This window comes from Sminthopsis crassicaudata, chromosome X (genome assembly GCF_048593235.1).
Source record: "Sminthopsis crassicaudata isolate SCR6 chromosome X, ASM4859323v1, whole genome shotgun sequence".
NCBI lineage: Eukaryota > Metazoa > Chordata > Mammalia > Dasyuromorphia > Dasyuridae > Sminthopsis > Sminthopsis crassicaudata.
Window position 1 is genome coordinate 46249962 of NC_133623.1, and position 20227 is coordinate 46270188.

At 42.7% G+C, this 20227-nt stretch overlaps 1 protein-coding gene across 2 annotated transcripts in view; it reads left to right on the plus strand.

Moving 5' to 3' along the window:
* The first annotated feature begins 2303 nt into the window (after positions 1 to 2303).
* MBNL3 (muscleblind like splicing regulator 3) overlaps positions 2304 to 20227 on the plus strand; it is a 217883-nt gene continuing 199959 nt past the window's right edge. Inside the window, exon 1 of one of the 2 annotated variants that reach the window (XM_074277763.1) lies at positions 2304 to 2455. The gene's annotated coding sequence lies outside the window, so the exon portion shown is untranslated. The remainder of the gene's footprint in view (positions 2456 to 20227) is intronic. The other variant, XM_074277759.1, reaches the window with a different exon arrangement.

Here is a 20227-nt window from a genome sequence, read left to right on the forward strand (position 1 = left end):
TCTTCTATTTCTGTTCTTCTTGAGTCCCTCCTTGTTCTATGGTGCAGCCTGTTCACACCTACTATGTACTTCCCCATCACCCTCTGTGAGATGTTCTGCTCAAATCCCTCAGACACTAGAGAATTCCATGCCTTGAAGCCAGAAAATTGCAGTAGTAAAATGTTAGTATTGAAAATATGGGCCTTTGGACAAGTGTTTCCCCCATGCTTTGAATGAATTTCTTCTTCACTCCTTCTGTTGGAATCTGGGTTTAATTCTGTCCCCCCCCCCCCCTGCACCTGTAAATTTGCATTTGTTTTTATATAAATTCTGTAGCTACTTCTCTATGTATACATTATTTCCCTCAACTAGAATATCAGCTTCTTGAGATCAGGAACTGTTTTACTTATGAGTTTGTACCCTCAGCATTTAGCACAGTGCCCACCACATAGTAGACATGTACTAAATGTTTATTGGTTAACTACATTTTATTAATTGATTGATGGTGAGCAAAGAAAGATCATTGTTGCTTAGGAGAAACTGGGAAAGTTAGAGAAGGGAGGCAATATGGGAATTAAATTTAAAATCGTGGGCAAGAATTCAACCAATAGAAAAATGGAAGGAGGGGAAAGCCAGACCTAAGGAGCTATGTGAACAAAGACGCAGAGGAGGAGTAGGGGTGAGGAGCGTGGTTTCTGGTTCACCAAGAACTTGGAATGGAATATGATGGAATAAGGCCTGAAAGATGGTGATGGGAGGGGATGGAGAAAGCTCAGCTTGGAGTTAGGAAATCCTGAGTGGGAAACCCACCTCTGACACTTATTAGAGGTGTAGCTGAGCTGGACTCAGCTATTATTCCAGTTTCTGAGTATTTATACCCCAGTAAAAAAAAAAATCAGGACTTATTTATCGATTTGTTGATTGTCTAGACTTAAGAAAGTGATGGAAAGACTGTTATTAAGGCAGGTTAAATGTAAAAGTGAATAACTAGACCGAGTCCACTGGGTCTGGAATCAGGAAGGCTCCTCTTCCTGAGTTCAAATCCAACCTCAAACACTGACTAGCTGTGTGACCCTGGGCAAGTCACTTCACCTTGTTTCCTTCAGTTTCTTCATCTGTAAAATGAGTTGGAGAAGGAAATGTCAAACCACTCTGGTGTTTTTGTCAATACCAAATGGGGTCAAGAAGAATCAGGACCGAAATGGCTAAACTACCACCACCACACCCTTAAAGGTATCTTTTTTTTTTTTTTTTTACATTTATCAATACAGTCCTGGGTGTGACTCTGAGAAATTCACTTATAGCCACAGTTTCCTTATCTGCAAAATTAGAATATAATAGCACCCACTTCCCTGGGTTCCAGCAATAAAGCACCTTGCAAATCTAAATGCTATGGCAGCATGTGCTTTTATTACTATTTCGGATTGTGGTGAGCCTTCAATGCTAGACTTAAGAAGTTTAAACTTTTCTCATTAGGAAATTGGGAGCCATTGAAGGATTTGGAGCAAAGGAACACTTCTATGCATAAGGAAAGCAAGTCTGATGGTAAATGAAGAATGGTTGGGGGAGAGCTTTTAGGAGAGCCTGTGACTGCGTAGGCAGGAAGTAATGAAAGTCTGTAGTGGGCTTTGGGGAGATGGGAGAGGAAAGGGAGAGGGAAAAGGCAATGATGGCACCAAAGTTTTAAATGTGTTTCAAATTTCAGACAGAAATGGTAAAAGCCCAAGTACAAGCAGCTTTGGGGAGGAAAGAGCAGGAACTTGAATTTAGTTGGCTTGGAAGTGCTGGTGGAATATCCAGATGGAAACATTCCATAAGCACTTGGAGAAATGAGAGCCTGGAGCTTAGGAGAGAGGTCAAAGCAGGAAACGGAGAGACATATAGAGATATATACACATTTACGCACACGTACATAAATACATATATATATATATATATATATACACACACACACACACATATGCATGTGTATATATATATATTTTTTTTTTACTTGGCAGGCAGAAGAGATCATGGGGGAAGGGGATGGAGACTAGAGAAAAGCTTCATGCAGAAGGTGGCACCTGAGTTGAGCCTTGAAGAAGGCTCAGAATCCAAAAGGCAGAGGGAGAAGAAGGTAGAGTGTTCCAGGCATGAGGGACAGCCTGTACAAAAACATAGAGGCAGGAGATGGAACATCGTGTACAGGGAACGGCATGGAGACCAGTTTGGACAGAACATAGAGTGCGTGAGGGAGAGTAATGTGAGAAGTCTGGAAAGTCAGGGTGGAGCCAGATCGGGAAGGGCTTTAAATGGCGAACACAGGGGTTTTTGTTTTATCCTGGAAGTAACAGCCACTGAAGCTTCTCCATCAAGGGAGTTCCATGGTCAGTCCTGTGCTTTGGGAATATCAACACAGCAGCTGTGCGGAGATAGAGTGGAGAGAGGAGAGTCTGGATTCAGGGAGACCAATGGGGAAACTATTGAAGTAGTCCAGGTGAGATGCAATAAGAATGTGCCTTGTGCTGCTGGCCTATGGGTGAAGAGGGGATGGATGGATGCAAGGAATGATCTGAAAGGAGGCTCCATGGGGGTGGGGGAAGGGAGGCCTCACTCATGGGAGAGAGACCGGGGTGATTGTGAGGTCCCAGTCCTATATGGGTGGAAGAATGGGGGACACTATTCTCAATGGAACTTGAAAAGTTTGGAAGCTTGTCTAAATAAATGCAGTAGCTGAAACTATGGGACGGAGTGTATGTGGGAGTGGGGTGAAGGGTGGAGAGGGGGAAAAGGGCAATGAAAGAGCCTTAGCGGATCCTCAGAGGATCAGGAAATAGTGAGGAGTGAAGAAAGGCTACAGAAGTAATTAAAGACATGAAAAGAACCCGGAGGAAGGGGCCACTCAAGCCAGGTGAGGAAAGGGGATGGTCATCGCCACCATGGGCTCTCAAAGAAAGGGCAAAGGGCATGACTTTAGCAAGATGTGAATTAGGTTTCTAGGGTGTCCCTGGTGACCTTTGATTTCAGTGATGGGGTGGGGGCAGAAAATCAAGGGAGGGAGGGGTCAGTGAGGAAGCAGAGATAGCAGGGAGAGATCGCTCATCTTTTTTCAAGAATTTAGGTCCCAAAGGGGTGGAAAGAGATGGGACGCATCATTGCTAAATAGATAAACCTAAAAGAAGAGTCAAGGGAAGGCTTTTATTCAGGATGGGGCAGACTTGAATGTGTTTAAAATGCATTATCCCAAAGAATATCCTTTAAGTGAAATGGAGGGGCCCCCTCTGAAGTTTTTCTGTTTGTCAGCCAATGAGCTTAGGGAATCACATGTATTAGGGAGTCACTGCTGGGGCCTCCTGGAGCCTTCTCAAGATTATCATTCTATCAACTTTGGGAGAAAATGGTCATTCTCCTGCACAGAGACAGAATCTTCAAGGCTCGTTCCCCCTGGAGCCGGGGAGAGCTGAGTTGTAGCAACGAGCTCAGGATCTGGCACTGCAGAAGGCCCACAGAGGAGGCCCCCCAGAAGTGGTGCAGCCATTCACGTTAGCTTCAGAACCACCCTCAATAGGCTCCCAGAAGCACCAGACATATCAATGACCACGTAAAAAAAAGCAAATACTTTGCAGGCTGATTTTTCTGAATGTTTTAAGAACCCATTCACAGGTAATGGGTTTTTCATTTACTTTGAAACTCAGCATCAGCACCATAAATGCCAACCTTATTAAGCAGACATTCTGAAGGAGAATTGTCAAGTCCAAGAGCAAGGACATTGTTTCAAACCCTGCAGCTCTTGAAGTGAAAGCGCTCCCTTTTCCCAGGCTCCCCCTACTCAATTTCCCAGCAACACAAACACTCCACCTGAGCGTTTTCCAAAAGAGCACAAAACGGTCACAGACTCCTTTGCTGCCTTGGCGACTTTCCCCTTTTAGAAGAAGGACTGAGGAACAATTAGCTACTTTCAGACAAGTTTTTAATATACAGGTGGCTGCTTCCATTCCCACTGGTTTCTGTGTTTCAGATGCTTTAAGAAATGCTTTGAGCAATTTCTTTGTTTTCACAGACCTCCTAAATTATTCCAGAAGATTGTATTTGTGACCACTGAATCTTTGTAAAGACTAATTTGTCACCCCCAAATTATATAGATTATGTAACAGATAAGAAAATATTACATATCACACAGTATGTTTTTAGATATTAGAATACATTTATATTAAATACATATAATGCAGTCTATAAGATATTATAGTACAAACGATATTAAATATGTAATTATATATCATGTAGATTATAAAATATATAACACATATTACACATAATATACATGTTAGCTGCAGCCTGATTTATATATACACATATATAAATATATGTGTGTGTGTGTGTGTGTGTGTGTTCCTGTCTCTGAGGCTGCTGTAGCTAATAAGCTATCTTCACCATGGGGACAGGACCTGTGTTCCTTTTTTTGTTTCTTTGAGAGTTTCTTAAGGTCCCCTCTTCTTTAGTAACTTAAAAGTATCAGGCATACCTTTTGGAGGCCTGGACTAAGTGAATGGCTCGAGATGGCTGAATGACAAGATGGCAGAATTTTCCAGCATGAGCTATCCCCAACATGTCTGTCTTAGTTCTCCTTAACAAACACTTGAAAACAGAGCCTTGGCACATCCCAATTAGACTGGGCTTTTAAGCTGGGGAAGTACCTTCAAGAGCATTGAATCATGAAGGCAGAGGTAGAAGTGACCTTGGAGATCATCTGGTACAACTCCTTCATTTTACAGATTAGGAAACTGAGTCCCAGAGAGTGGTAGTCACTTGTAGAGGTAATCGTTTGTCTGATATTCCATAAGTAGTAAGTTGTAGAGGCAGGATCTGAACTCAGATCCTCTGACTTTAAATCCAATATTCTTTCCTCCAGTTCTAATCCCCTCTTATTTTACAAATGGGGAAATTTAAGCTCAGAGAGGCCATACCTCTAGTCACAGATGGGACTTGGACCCAGGTCTCCTTACTCCTGAACTAGTGCCCATTCTCCCCCATTACCCTGCCCTGTACACTGTTGATGTATTTTCTCTTTCTGAAAGGGAAAGATTTTAATATAAAAATCAGTAGGTGCTTGTGACCTCTCAAAGACCATCGTGACAGTAGGAGCACAAGCCGCCAGCACTGGAGGAGACCTCAAAGAGCATTCGGTCCAGTTTGATGAATAGCAGTGCTTCTGCTCCAGTCTGAGGGGTCACTGTTAGGGTTCAGTTTGATAATACCTTGATTAATGACCCAGAAGTGAATGAACAAGGCCATTAATCACCTTTGCCACTTTCTTCCATCACAATCCCTGGTTCAGGAGCTTAATGAGCTGGGGTCCATACCCATGCGTACGGTTAGTGGGGTGGGATCAGCCCCATCTTACAAACAAGGCAACAGGCAAACATGAGCTTCAGGAGCCAGGCGGGGTTTGAGGGAAGACTTCAGGGTCTCAGTCTCCAAAGTAGCTCTGTTTCTTCCCTACTGCCATATTATGGTAAAGGTGTTGAAAATACTTGACAGAGAGGGTAAAACATGTGAACATCTCACCTAGGGAAACAGCCTGGGGGGCATGGAGGGCACCGGGAATCACTCTATTGCTGCTTTTTCCGTGAACAAAAATAAACATTTAGAGCTAGAAGGGATCTTCGAAATTCTAGAAATCTCCAAGTCTCTGAATGGCAGGGACCTCCGAGGACATCTAATCCAACTTTAATTGGACATTTATATTTGTGAAAGATCACAGTATCTTAGAAAATTGTCTCGTTCAGAAGGTAACTTGACATGAATCCTCTCCGCAGCTCCCCTTAACAAGCAGTCCTCCGGTCTGCATTTAAAAACCTAGAGGATGCTGGAACAAAGCCCAGCCCCCTCATTGTACAGAGAAGGAAAGGACTGCTTTTCATTTTTGTTTTTGTACTCTCTGGCACAGAGTGGGTGTGCAATGACTGCTTGCTGTGTGCTTCAGTGGGAAAAATCCTGAATTTGGAGTGGCAGGATCCGAGTTCAAATTCTACCTCCCACTATTGTGCTTAACATCTCTGGACCTCAAATTTCACATCTACCTCAGGAGAGGACCGTATTTAGGGACCTGTAACTTTCCCCTTCCAGTTATGTTGACCTCGAAGAATTGGCAACTTCTTTTTAGGGCTATAATTTTGGAATAGAAAAAATTACAAAAGCATCTCTCATATGTGCATTCTATTCTGGTTGGAGTTTTTAATAAGTTTCTGAGTCATATTTTAATGTCATCCCCATATCAGATTCTCCTGGATATTTAGGGGACCTTTCCCTTTGGCAAGCCAAAATAATCTTTCTATAACACAGGCTTAACCAAATGGCTCTTCTCTCTCTAGGAATCATCATCAGCTCCCTATTGCTTCTAGGGTATAACTGTTTCCCAGCACCCCAAATCTGGATTTTTATGGGCCAGATTCAATCTTAAGGATTTTCCCACAAAATCATTCTTTCTTTGGTTCCCCATTCAGAGTTCCCTCTGGGAAATCTCAGAATATAGCTTGTATCTAAATCTCCACAGAAGTGGATAAAAGAGGTCCTGGATCCTATATAGGTACTCATGATAATAGGTATATCAAGGTACAGGACAGCATGAAGGGACTCACAGTAGCCATAAACAATGTAATTCTATTTCCGTGAGTTCTTCCTTGTCCTGCCCCAATGGCCTGTGAGTTCTCAACTTGTAGACTCAATTCACCATGAAGGTTTGAACTCCCCCCACAAAAGAAATGTACTTGGAATAGAGACAACCTCCTTCCCACCAAATCTTCACTATCCAGATAATTCATTTTTTACACATGTGGATACTTTCCCCTCTTTTATGATCTCTTTGGGATACAGACCCAGTAGAGACACTGCTGGATCAAAGGGTCTGCACGGCTTGATAGTCCTTTGGGAAGAGCTCCAAGTTTCTCTCCAGAATGGTTGGATCATTTCACAATTTCACCAACAATGCATTAGTGTCCCACTTTTCCCACATCCCTTCCAACATTAGCCAATCTGAGACATATGAAGGGGCATCTTAGAGTTGTTTCAATTTGCATTTCTCTAATTAATAATGGAATCCCTCTTCTCTTGCCAGAGAGATCATACTACCCAGAAAACCCATTCTCCAAAATCTAGGAAGCTGTGGTTCAGAAAAACTTGAGCTTTTTCCTCCTTGATCTGGGACTCAAGAGCACCTACCACTCAGATCCTATGGTTCCCTCTTCCATACATGGAATGTAGCTGAGAGTATGACTCTGATGCTGGAGCCAGGCAGTAAGAGTCCCAGGACTTAAGAGCTCTCATTATTTCATCACTGAGCCAGTTCCTGCCACTTCTGAAGCTCAGAGCACTTTGGCTGGTTGGTCCTTGAAGAGCTACAGCAACTCACAGAAGCCACCTTCCCCTTCCCCTCAAATCTCTCTGGTCTTTTCACATGTCCTCAGAAAAGGCAAGAAAAAAGGGCCCAAGTCTGACATAAAACCTTTCCTTAGAGGTCTAGATGCCAGCCAATTCATCCCTAATTCAGGCCTAGTCAACAATTCACCCCCAGAGATGAGACTTTGGGAGATGACCTCATCTTCAGTATGGTTTCTGAGCTCGTCTCAACACCAATAACCACAATCCTCTCAAGGTTGTTAATGGGCATATCGATACTTTTCCTAGAAAGATGCCGTCTCAAGCAAACTCTCACACACACCCCTTAAGATGCTCAAGACTCAATAAGGAACTCTCATTCTCATCTCCCTACATCGGCTAAAATAGGAAGTGTTCCATTGCAATCTCTTCCCAATGTGGCTCCAGCCTGCCTTTCCAGACTAACTGCATTTGGAGCTTCTCGTGAGCATCTTTTGGTAGTGACTCCTTCCAACATGACTTCCCTTCACATTTGCTACATCCTAGGCAAATGGGTTGCTTGCTGCTTTCCTATTTGACCTTCCATATCCCACCTCTTTGCCTTTGTTCCAGCTATTTCCCATGTGTGGAATGCAAACCCCCCCCTCTCTGCTTCTTTTTCTCCTTATGTTCATGTAACATTTAGCTCAGGAACCCTTTCCTCATCCCCTCTAGTTGGGTTTTTCTCTTTCCCCCAAGCATCTTCTTTGTTTGGTTGACACATCTCCCAAGTAGTATGCAAAGTGCTTGAAGCCAGGTGCTGTGTTTTTCTTTTTGTCATTGTATTTCCAGTCCTAGCACTGTGCTCAGCCCAGAGAAATCCTTAATAAATAGTGGCTTGAACCGAGACCTCCATGCCTAAACAAAGCATCAACTTAGGACTCATTCAAGGCATTATTGAAAGCCCTGAAACGTTAGCTTGCAGGGAGGGTAACAAAATTACAGAATCTCAGAGCAACTTTAGAAATTATCTAATCCAACTGAGTAGCTGAACAGGGATCCTCCTGGCAACATCCTCAACAAGTGGCCTTTCAGCCTCCACTTGAACATTCTCAGTGAAAGGCAGCCTACTACCTCCCAAGGCAGCCTCTTCCTTTGTGGCGAGCTCTGATTGTTAGCAGGTTTTTCCTTACATCAAATTGAAACAGGCCTTGATGCAACCCCCCCCTTCTCCCCAGCCCCATTTCTCTTCATTCTGCCCTCTGGGGCAGAACCAGCCCAATACTTCTGCGTGACAGTCCTTCCTGCCTGCCCACACACACATACACACACACACACACACACACATACACACAGCCCAAGTCTTTTCTTCTCTAGGCTAAATGTTGTTACCAGATTCTTTAATTGATAATCATAAGGTATGACTTTCTGACCCCGATCCTCCTCATTACCCTCTTGTGGACGCTTTCTAGCTTTATCAATGGCCTGAATGAACATGACATTCCCATTGTAATATCACAGAGTCCATTCCAAACATACTGGGGCTGTGTTCTCTCTTGTTCTGGGTACAGTATCCCTCTTTATCCAGTCTAAAGGGATGTTAGCATCTCTGCCTGGTCCGTCCTCAGTATACCTGTGCTTCGTTATACTTTGTGGTCCACCAAAGCCCTCGGATCCTTTTCACACAAGACATTGCATCTCCCTAGCCTGTTATTACAGAGTTCATTCGTGTTGGGAATCCAAGGGTTGGACCTAACATATCCCTCAGAGGTTTTGTCCTCATGGAATAGAGGTCACTGCTTGACTCTCCAAGTGGTTATTGAAAGGAAGTTGCCCTAAGGGCTGGGCTAGTCCCAAATGAGTCTACCTTCAGGCCTGATGCAGAAAACCCTCATATTACTAGACCAACCATTTTTCAAGAAGGCCTGGGAAATCACTGCTGGAATATGAAATTAACTTCGTCTAGCCTCTTCAATACCAGGAAAACAACCAAAAATAGAAGGCATTCTGAAAAGAGCAATGATGGGATTTAGGAAGTGCTAGGGTACCTGAGACTTCCACAGAAACACTGAAATAGACAACTGGCATAAGCAACTGCAAGGGGGTACATGGGGAGGGAATGAGAAGATTGCAATTACCTGGAAATTGTGAATGCCAAACAAGGAAAAGGATGATTTCCTTGCCAAAGTGGGGCTATGGGGAGGCAATCAGGGAATACAAGTGAGGAAGAAATGACGTAGGAAGTAACAGCAGCTAAACCAAAATTTCCTGGAGATTGTAGCACAGTAACCTTCCAAAGGGAAAGTCCAAAGAGAGTGATTATGTGCTTGTTTGATTTGGGGAATGAAGAACTTCGAAAAAATGTGGACGTTAGATGGTGGCAGGGGTTGGAAGGGAGGTAAAGGCAAGAGAAAAACTCTTAATAACTGAGGAAATTTTGAGTGTCCTTAAATACACTTTTTTTTTGGAATCTCAAAATAAATGGCTGACAAGAGTAAAAAATATATATATATAGGCTGGGGGGAGAGGAAGCCAGCTCAGTTACTTATTGGCCATGTGACCTTGAGCAAGTCAATTCCCTTGCCTAGGCCTCAGCTGTGAAATGAAAGAATGGGATTCTAGTTCCTGTGATTAAACAATGGTGAGATAACACTGTCAGATCCACGTTCCACTGAGGCAGGACAGTGTAGTGTGAAGAATTAGACTTAAAGTCAGGAGGACCGGAGTTGAAATCTTACCACAGATTGTGTGTGACCCTGGGCACTTCACCTTTGTCTGCCTCCATTTCCTGATTGAAAAGAGGAAAAGGAAGGGGAGATGTTGAACTAGATTATTTCTAAGATCTGATGATTAATCATCCCATTAGAATTTATAGTGTCTATTAGAGCACTAGAGAGAAAAACTGTAATTGGAAAATACCTGCAGGATGGCACCTGCAAGTAAGCCCTGCTACTAAGGTAGATCATGGTTGGTGGGTTCCTCACATATGGGGGCTCTGAACTGCACAAAAGCTAAAGGTCCTAAATTTGATAATAATTCAGTGAGCCCCTCAGAGAGGGGAAGGGGAAAGGCAGTCTACCAAGCTGCCAAAGGAGGGACAAACCTGCCCATGGAAACATGGAGCAGAGTAAAGCATTCCTATGCATCAGCAGTGGGCCCATGAGTTGTAACTGTATTTCTAGCCTAGTGGGACAGGAGACCCGATCTCAAAAACAGAACCCGAGGCGAAGCCCGGTGACTTCTGAAACACACCTCATTCATTGGAAGCCCAGCACAAATGGGTACACAGTATTTAAAATATATATATATATATATATATATATATATATATATATATATATATATAGATAGATAGATAGATAGATAGATAGATAGATAGATAGATAGATAGATAGATAGATAGATAGATAGATAGATAGATATAGATATAGATATATAGGCATTTGAAGGGAATAACCAGTCAACCCAGAGGAACCTTGGCCAAGGCACATGACCCCTTTAGGCCTCAGTTTTCCCCTTTATAAAATGAGAATGTTGTACCGATTGGCTTCCAAGGTCCTTTCCTGCTCTCTATAACAATTCTTGTGACCAGGTTTCAAATCCTACCTCTGTCACTCGCTACCGGTGCCACTTTGGTCAAAACACCTGACCTCTTGGACTTTAGAAGATGAAGGGCTGGACTAGATGGAAATAGGCACCTGACCTTTCCAAGGGTCCTTTCCAGCCCTAGATCTATTAGTCTACAACAATACCCACTGAATGATCACGGTTCAGATCCCAGCTCTGGCCTATTGCCAGAATGGCCTGAGTCAAATGACTTCCCTGCCCTGGGCCTCAGTTTTCTTTTCTGAAAAAGGAGGAGGCTTAACTAGAAGGCCTCCGAGGTCCTTTCTGGCTCTAAACTTAGGAGCTTCTGATAGGCTATGAACCGTAATGAAAAAGATAAAAATGAAACAAACCCCTGTGCTCTAGGGAGTTAATTAATTAGTTGCTTAACTTTGCTCGAACCCAGCTGGACTGAAATGCTGACCAAATGTTGTAACTAAGGTGTAAACAAGTAAAGAGAGAGGGTTAAAAAAATTCTGGAAGGCCTTGAAAAGGACTAGCAAGCTTCCAATAAGAGCTTTGTTAAGTCTGTAAAAGGGAAAGGGAAAGGGGACGGGGGCGGTTTGTGGAGGGCATTTGAAGAGAGGGTAAAAGATGGACTCGGGGACAGAAAGGTCTGTTGCCTTTGGTCTGAAGACATTGAGAAGCTATTCCCTTGCAAACTGTCTTTTGATGTACAAGAACAGACATGAGATCAAATGATGGAAATGGCACAAAATGTTCTACCTCTAATTGATGAATGAGATGTAGTCTTGTGGTGGTGGTGGGTGGTGGGAGAGGTGGTACCTTGCTTATGAGGCACTTGCATAATGGAAAATAATAAGGATGATTGAATTCCTGGCCTACTCTCCATCCACGTCCACCTAAAGATTCTCTCTGGATCCTACCTAGTCCTTGCTACCACCCCCTCACTTATACCCCCTGCCCGTCCCCACCAAAGTACCAAGAAATCCAATGAAAGAACACCACTTTGCCAATGTTCTGATTTCTGATTTCTCTCTGTCCACGTATGGCCGTGATCACCATCTCTAATGTGCAATCAATAGGGGACCCATGGGAAGAGTGTTCATTGGTCATTTACATGATGAGCATATGGAAGAAAACATTCGCTTCCAAGAACAAAGTGTTTTAACAAGCTCCAATTTAAGTCATTCTTCCACCACCCACCACCACCCCATAGCCAAAAGCCCGTCCTAAACTAGGGGGCTTGGTGACCTCTATGCAAAGCTATACCAGGCAAATGCCAGGAAAATGCCATGCCATGAAGTCCTTTGGGAATCCCTGTTCCCACACAAGCTGAATCAAGAAGATCACCATGGATACATCTCTGCTCCACTGCAGATAAGCAACAGCTGGTGAGCCAAGCTTGGAAGCCCTCTCGGCTGCGTATTGTACAAACCGCATTAGGAAAAACCATAAATGCCACCTCTCACTCACTATCATAAGAATTATACGAAACCTCCCAATAGCTCTGAGTAAAAAAAAAAAAAAAATTAATGATCAGAGAAGTCAAGAGTTCCCAGAATGCCTCATCCCAGAATTCCCTAACCTCTCTGGGTTCTCCTTGCTGCCAGTGAGACGGATGGAATTCCTCCATGAAGGGTCTGGCCCACACCTCTCCATGCACACCTCAACTGGCAAGCCAGAAGGGGCCGATCGCCATCCTCCGAGGGGCCTGGGCGCTCAGCCCCCTTTGGAGGACGGGAGTCGTCGGCCTCCGCCAAATGTACGTTGAGACTTATGGTGAGGCCTGATCTGGTCCAAGACGTCGGTGACCCTTGAGCTCCCCGAAGAGAGGGTGAACCTTGCAAGAGCTGAACTGTGTTGACAGAGCAGCAAGGGAGCATAAAAACTGTGAGTGCCCTGGCAAAGCCTGGTAGGCAATTAATTATGGCCACATAACATGCGCAGAGCCCCAACCCCCAGCTGATTCATTTGCAGGCCCTACCACCCCTGCTGTGCTTTGTATTCTGCCCTTGTGGCCAGCAGCCCAAGCTTTACTCAAAGCACTGATTTCTTCAGCTGGGAGAAATGTAGCAAAAGGAAGCTGAAATTGATGGAGCTAGGACTCCAAAATCCCAATCAAGTCGGGCACCACTTCAGCTGTGCTGAGAAAAGCTTAACTCTTGCCAGGCTGGAGAGTGGCCATGAGGGGAAACAGGGCGAGCTCGGGCTACTGTAGACACCACATGACTGCGGCCAAAAGGCCAAAGAACCATTTCAATCCAAAGAAAATCCAATTTGTTCGTGGCACCTTCCCCGCCCCCATCAGGGCCCATCTGGAGGGCGTCACTAGCCAAGTTCCTTGTAGCATCAACGCTACCCCCTCCACATACTCTCCCATCTAGCTACATTGGCCTATTTGCAGTTCCTCCAACACAACGGGACGTCTCTCCTCTCTCTACCTTTCCAGTAGCTGTCCTCTGTGCCTGGAATGCTCTCCCTCTTCATCCTGAATACTTAGACTCACCAGCTTCCTTCAAGATGGGACTCAGGTCCCACCTTTTGCAGGACTATCTAGGTTCCCCCAACTTCTAGTACCTTCCCTCTGAGACTGCTTACCATCTACTTTGTCTATCTGTATTATAAATATGTATCTCATATATATATGTGTGTGTGTGTGTGTGTGTGTGTGTGTGTGTGTGTGTTTCAATATGTATCCCAAAGTCCTAGTGCCTTCCTTCTGAGACTCCCTCCCATTTACTTTATCTGGATTATAAATATGGTTCTCAAAAAAAAAAGAAAGAAAAAAAAGAAAATATGTATCACCTATATATACATATATATATATATATATATATATATATGTTTCAATATGTATCGCAAACTCCTAGTACCTTCCCTCTGAGACTGCTTCCCCATCTACTTTGTCTATCTGTATTACAAATATGTATCATATATATATATATATATATATATATATATATATATATATATATATATATGTTTCAATATGTATCGCAAACTCCTAGTACCTTCCCTCTGAGACTGCTTCCCCATCTACTTTGTCTATCTGTATTATAAATATGTATCATATATATATATATATATATATATATATATATATATATATATATATATATATATATATATATATATATGTTTCAATATGTATCCCAAACTCCTAGTGCCTTCCCTCTGAGACTCCCCTCCCCATCTACTTTGTCTATCTGTATTAGAAATGTGTCACATATATATGTTTCAATATGTAGCACACATATCATATGTGTCTCACCTATATCTATCCTGTACATGTTTTTATTGTACATGTGTATCTCCTACAAGTCACATGTCTGTATTGCCTTTATATCATATGCATGTATCACCTGTACACACACATACACACACACTCATTTGTTTGTTTATTTGGAATTTTGGCTCCCTTAAGGCAAGAATTGTTTTTGCTTTTCTTTGTATCCCCAGCATTTAGCACAATGCCTGACAGGTAGTTAAACAAAAACAAAAACAAAAAAAAAAAAAAAAAAGAATTCAGTTGCATCTGACTCTTCATGACCCTATTTGAGATTTTCTGGGCAAAAATAGTGGAGTGGTTTGTCATTTCCTTCTCCAGCTTATTTTACAGATGAGGAAACTGAGGCAGACACGGTGAATTGATTTGCCCAGGGACACACAGCAAATAAATGACGAGGACTGGATTTGAACTCAGGACGATGTGTCTTCCTGACTCCAGGCCCAGCACTCTATCCATTGCACCACTACCTACTTTTCCCTAAGTAAGCGTTTGTATGACGGTTTATAATAAGAAAGGTTTCTGGCACTTTGAAAGTTTTAACATTTTACCTTTGATATTTAAGAACAAATGAAAATGAGAAAACTTAAATTTTTGAAAGAACCCTTCCCTTTCCATATTTAATTAACAAGTAATATTACTAATACTTAGCAGTAGAGTTTTTTATTCTAGTCATTTTTACCCAAAGTTATTCACCAATGCTTATGCTTCACTGGTATTTTTGCTATTTTAAGAGAAGTTGAGGAACCTCCATCCCCAACCCTTGCCATGACATGTCAGGAATATATAGTTGAGAGGTGGACAAAATGCCTTTCATTCCGCAGGATTAGAGAGAACACCCATTCCAGTGAGGTCACAGTTCCTTCTTGCTCATCATAGATCTAGAATTGGGTCAAATCCAATTACAATGGGCTCCAAAGAAATAGTTTTTTTTTGTAACAGAATTTTGTTGTATTGAATATCATTAAAAACACACAGACCTTTGGTCGGAATTTGGTACTCTTTTGTTGAACAGAGATTTGATGTCATGTTTTTCAGGATGATCCCTAGGATCCTAGCTTTAGAGCTCAAAAGGATTTTCTCAACCATCTACCATGGTTCTTAACCAGAAATCCATAAATGTTATTAATGTTGTTGTTATTTTGATAGCTGTATTTCAATATACTTTCTTTTCTTTGTAATCTTATGTATTTTATTTTATGCATTTAAAAACATGATTCTAAGAAATGGTCTATAGGTTTTATGAGACTTCCCAAGGGGTTCAGGACACACACAAAAAAGAGTTAAGAATTCCTGATTCTACTCAAAACTTTTCATTTTACAGATGAGGAACTGAGGCTCAGAGAAATTAAATAATTCACCCAAAGTCAACGCAGGCAGAGTTGGAGCTCAGGTCCTCTCACTCCTGAGGCAGAACTCTTTCCCCTGGGCCATGAGATAAGTCCAACAACCAATCTTCTAGATCCTGCAGTCTCAAGCAAAAGACAGAGAGGGACCAATTTCTTTTCCTTTCTGATTTCCTCTGACTTTTCTCACATGTAAAAGGAAGGAGCTATAAGGTCCCCTCCCTCTATTGTCATTTTATGATTCAAAGACCTAGGGAAGTATCTTGAGCTGTCACAGATTTAGGAGCTGATAAATAAATCATATTCCAGTCAAAGTGGCCAGCTAGCTCTTCCTCCAAACCTATATGCCATTGCCCATTTCTCTGCCTTCACATGGTGGGACAGTGACCCCATACCTGGAATGTACTGTCCCCTTTCTCCTCCTCACCTCTTGGAATCCTTAATTTTCTAAAAGACTAAGCAGACCTTCCATCCCTTTCTTGAAGCCTTTCCCCACCTTCACCAGTTTTCAATGTTCTCTCTCTCTTCTCCCCTTCCCCTTCTCATCCTCCTCTTATTCCTTCTCCTCTTCTTCCTCTTCTTCTTCCTCCTCCTCCTCCTCCTCTTCTTCTTTCTTCTTTTCTTCATCCTCTTCTTCTTCTCTTTATTCTCTTCCTCCTTCTCCTTCTCTTCCTCCTCTCTCTGTTTCTCTGTCTTTCTCTGTCATCTCTCTCTCTCCACCCCTCTGTCTCTCTTTCTCTCTCCTCCTCTCACTCCTTCTCTTTCCCTCTCTCTTTTGATAGAAGAAGCACAGGGTCTAGCAAGATACCAGATAAGTATGAAGTTTGATAAGGATGTGTGGAGTTGAATCACACCCCCTCATTTTACAGATGAGGAAACTGAGCACAGAGTGGAAGTGACCTTCCCAGAACATATAAGTAATAACTGGGAGAACAGGACTTAAATTCTGGTCTTGTTCCTCTATATCTAGTGCCTTGGGATCAGCTCACATATACATTTTCATGACCCTGCTGATAGTTCTGGACCACAGTAATAGAGGTATCACCAGGAGATATGTAGAAAATAATAGAATCTTTTTTTTTAATTTGGGAGTAGCAAGAGGTCACCTTTTTTTTTTAAAAATAAATTGCACTAAATGTTTCATCATAAATCATCACCACTACTGGAAAAATAACCTAAAACTCATATCTTATGGATGTCAGGACCATTGTCTTCGTATGTGGATAAGTGATGATTTTATTTATTTAACACATACTTCTTACTTCAAAAACAAATACAGAGCTTATTTGAAAAATACATTGCCTATGCAGTGAAGTCGGCACTTACTGCTTCCTGCTAACATGTAACTATACTTTTCACTGAGGATCATGGGATCCTAGATTTCCAGTTGGAAGAAACTTTTGAATCCCTCATTTCTTTTGTGCTTGGATGATTCATGACCTTATACATGAAGCCTTCTTGATCCTGACACTGTAAAAGTCCTCCTATCACCAAAAGTTGCCTTGGATATATTTGACATGTACTTATTTCTGTATTTCTCTCCCCAAATAGAATGTGTCCTAAAAGATCAGAGGGTCATAAATCTAGGGCTGAAAGGGCACCTCAGAGGCCACCTAGTCCAACCTCAATATTGCAGAGGCGGAAACTGAGGCCTTAGGATGGAAAGTGCCTTGCCCCAGGTCACATGTAGGCTCCTTAGCTCTAGAGCTGGGAGGGACCTCAGAGGCCATCTAATCCAACTCCCACATTTCACAAAAGGGTCCACTTCGGTCCGGAGAGGCAAAATGGTTGGCCCAAGGTCACATGTAGTATCATAGTGCCAGATCTCTAAGGGAATTTAGAGGGTCTATATTCCCACCCTGTCATTTTATAGAGGAGGAAACCCAGACCCAATGGAGAGAGGACTATACTTGGGGTCCTGAAGTCCTGAAATAAAGCTTAACCTCAGATACTTACTAGCTGTGTGACTCTGGGTCAGTCACTTAATCTCTAGCTATGTCAATTTCCTTATTTGTAAAAAGTGGAGAATAATAGCAGCTACCTTTCAGGGTTATAGTGAGGATCAAAAGAGATAATACTTGTTTAGCACAGTGCCTGACATGCTTAATAAATGTTTGTCCCCTCCTTGGATTTGAAGTTAAAGAAAAGAAGTGATTTGCCCTAATCGGGGTAGGATGTAGGATTTGAACCCAGTTCCTCTCATGCCAGATCTAATATTTTTCCCACAACATTTGTAGCCATAAACCATTTATTGCTTTTTTTTAAAAGATGAGAAATAGGCTCTACTATTATACTGAATAACCCGTTCAAAGACATTGTTGGTCTAAGATTTTCTTCCCAAGGATGCAATTCCAGAGTTGGTCCTGGGAGAATATACTGCTAAAAGGCCATTTGAGTTTCCACACCAAAGTCTAAGGGCGCCACGATTTCATGGACATAATTCTTCTTTCCAGTGACACAACTCCTCTGCCCCCACGCTCTGGGAAGTAGATCTTATGAATCCCTTTGGGGTTGGTCCTCTTCATGCTTAGCCAGCCCGGTCCTACGTTACAAGACTCTCTGGCCTTCTCTAATCTTAAATTACTCTTCCTTGGTGCTGAGGAAATAGAATGGGCAGCCTTCAAGGCAACCCCAAGAGACAGCTACAAATAGGTAGTGCCTAGGATCCAGGCAGAGTAGGTTAATGGCCACATGCGTTATTGTGAAGGGAGCTGGGAAGATCCTCCTACCTCAAACTAGCGTTCAGATCAGCATCCCCTTAAATTCTACCATGATTCCTTGGGGCTGAAGCAGCATGAGCCCTCTTTCTCCTTACAACATAAAAGGTCCCTAAGCCTGTATCCATCACGCCTTCTTTTGGACATAAAAGAATGGGGATTGGCCCAGTGAATACATTGGTGTGGAGAACTCCCAAAAGGAAAGTCAATACAGGTCTGTATTTGGCTCCACAACTCCTTGTCCTAGAGAGCTGCCCATGGTGCTAAGACATTAGGAGACTTCCACAAGTTCACCAAGTCTTTCCAATTGCCTACAAAGCCAGCTGTCTATCCACTACCAGTCAGACCTTGTTATGAATTATTTTTATCAAATCATATGTAACTTGAAAGCATCATTAGAAACCATCAGGTCATAGAATGGCAATGCTGCAGAGCCTGGAACCCAGCCGGTGTATTTGTGTTTACCCTCTTCTTCCTGAGGTTGATGGATCATTGGGCTGCTCCTTTAGCCAAACATTCATAAGATGGAAGAGATTTCAAAGATCTCTTCCTCCTGGAATCACTGTGACCACAGACTTACAGTTGGAAGGGACCTCAGTGGCCATCTAGTCTACATATCACCCCCATTTTCCAGAAGAAAAAAACTGAGACTCAGAGAACTTAAGGGATTTCTCCACATTCACTCAAGTGGCAAAATCAAGATTCTAACCCAGGTCCTCTGACTCCAAACCTGGTGCTCTTTCCAAGTGCTTCATTTTACAAGGAATGAAAGTAAGTGACCTGGCCAAGATTACACGAGTTATCTCTGGTCTATTGTATGAATCAAAACATCGGGGAAAACTATTTCAGCTTTTTTTTCCCATTCTAAAGAGGGGCTCCGTTCCAAGTGAGACAAAGTACTGGACACCTTGCCCAGATTAAGACCACAGACTCCTGGCTCCCCCGCTTGTATTTATAATTGAGCCTGGCATATAGGGAGTGTGCAGCTACACCTAACCCCACATGTACTGGTCTCACATATACAAAAGAGGAAACTCACATTGTCCTGAAATACAATTTTCTCTCAAGGAAAGACAAGCCCCTGAGTGAATTCTCATCAGTCTTAAGCACTTGAAAGGGAGGAAGAGGGAAAAACCTGCCCTGTATTCCTTGTGGCACATCTTTAGCTTGGGCTTTTGAAAGGATTTTCAGCTTTCTTCTTTCCCCTTTAAAAAGGGATATTTGTTTGACAAAGTCTTTCTAGCTGTGATCAACACCTTATTAGAATGGACTTCACCGTACTGGGATGCCTGTCATTAAACTGTCATTTAACTGGCATCCTTAAGAGACTTCTAATCCATCAAACAGACATTTGTTTGGTTTGTTGTTGTTTTTTTAAAGCAGCAACCCAATAATTAGCATCAGGAAGGAGAGAGTAAACACACACACACACACACACACACACACAAACACACACACACAAAATTTATCCTATGTCAGGCTCAATTACACTGATGTTTGGTGACCTAACAGCCCCTAATGATGACAGCTGCTATCGGTTAAATGGACAAACTATGAGAGCGAGGATGGAACAGTCAGCATAAGCCCAAACAACTAATTTGTGTGATCTTTACTGAGCATTAATGTGTTGATTTTAGCTGAAACATACTCACTGCCTAATGGCTTCAAAGGGAAAGAGATCCCTAAGCAGCACTGTACAATGGCAAGAATGTTGGGTTCGGCCTCAAAGGGCTGCCATTGGCTACCTCGATCACATTGGACAGCTCATGGCCCTTCAGGAGAACTGAATTTGAAGTCAGGAGAATCCTGGTTCAGCTCTTGCCTCTACCAGCCTCACCTTCACTCCAGCAGCCTCTTGGGTCAGAAATCCCACATCCGATGCTTACCGCCTACATGAGCACAAGTTGTAACCCTCTGAGCCTTAAAGTGAGGGGGATCGATTAGATCATCTCTCAGATTCCTTGTGACTCCAGATCTTGTGAAGTCCCTTAATCTCC